At 34.4% G+C, this 1209-nt stretch overlaps 1 protein-coding gene across 1 annotated transcript in view; it reads left to right on the forward strand.

The window, feature by feature from the left end:
- Nucleotides 1-1209, forward strand: part of AXDND1 (axonemal dynein light chain domain containing 1) — a 134459-nt gene that overhangs the window by 95407 nt on the left and 37843 nt on the right. The window lies entirely within an intron of this gene.

Genomic DNA, 1209 nt, shown 5'->3' on the forward strand with positions numbered 1-1209 from the left:
GATTAAAAAACAAAATAAAAGTAATTATGCAATCATTTAAAAAGTTCATGCTTTATAGTGCTGAGTAGTATTTCATTGTATGGATGTACATAATTTATTCATTCCTTGTTGATGAGCACTTGATTGTTTCTGGGTTTTTATTATTACATTAAAGCTTTGGTTAGTGTTCATGTACAAGTATTACTCTTGGGTAAATATCTTGGAATAGAAGGGTACAGGTATGTATACTTTTTAAAGAAATAGCAGGTCATTATTACTTCATTTCCATCTCTGTAATGGTTAATAGTGTTGGACATCTTTTCATGTACTTGTCATCTATGTATATTCTTTGGTGAAGTGTGTGCTCAAGTCTTTGGCCTATTTCTTGTTGGGTGTTTGTTTTCATACTGTGGACTTTTGAGAGTTTCTTATGCATTCTGTATTTAAGTCTTTCATCAGATATGTGGTTTACAAATATTTAATCTTAATCTGTGGCCTCTTTCCCCTTCTCTTTACAAAGAAGGGCAGTTCTTCATTTTGATGAAATGCAACCTATTAGCTCCTTTTTAATAGATTTTGGTGTTATATTTAAGAAATCTCTACATGATTCAATATAGCAAAAATTGTATCCTGTTTTTCTTCTAGAAATTGTATGCTTTTATTTATATCTCTGATTCATTTTTAAGGTTTGTAGGTGGTAAAACTATTTGTTATCAACTCCAAACATATCCAGCAGCACCATGGATAAAGGCCCATTGATCATGCTTCTTCAGTAGAATGAAATACAGCCCAGTCTTATTCCATCATCATGATCACTGCTAGATTTGAGCTCGTTTTTGCAACTACTGTGTCAAACCATCTTGGATTGAGGGTTTTCATCGTTTTAGCGGACCCTCTACTTTACCAAGCATGACATCCTTATTCAAGGATGGGTTCGTTCTGATAATGTGCCCAAAGTACATGAGAAAAAGTACTGCCATCCCAACTTCTACGAAGAATTCTGGCTGTACATCTTTCAGGGCAGATTTCTAGTTCTTCTAGCAGTTTCTGGTGCATTCGATATCCTTGGCTGAAGCCAGTATTCTAAGGCATCCATTTTTCTCTGGTCTTTGTTACTGAAAATACAGTGGCTTGGATCAGACACACCTTAGTCCTCAAAGTGACATCTTTGCTTTTGAACACTTTAAAGAAGTCTTCTGTAGCAGATTTATATAATTCAATTGGTCCTTT

The sequence above is a fragment of the Echinops telfairi genome, unplaced genomic scaffold (genome assembly GCF_000313985.2).
Source record: "Echinops telfairi isolate 266 unplaced genomic scaffold, ASM31398v2 ScPeMD7_7424;HRSCAF=8462, whole genome shotgun sequence".
NCBI classification, from domain to species: domain Eukaryota; kingdom Metazoa; phylum Chordata; class Mammalia; order Afrosoricida; family Tenrecidae; genus Echinops; species Echinops telfairi.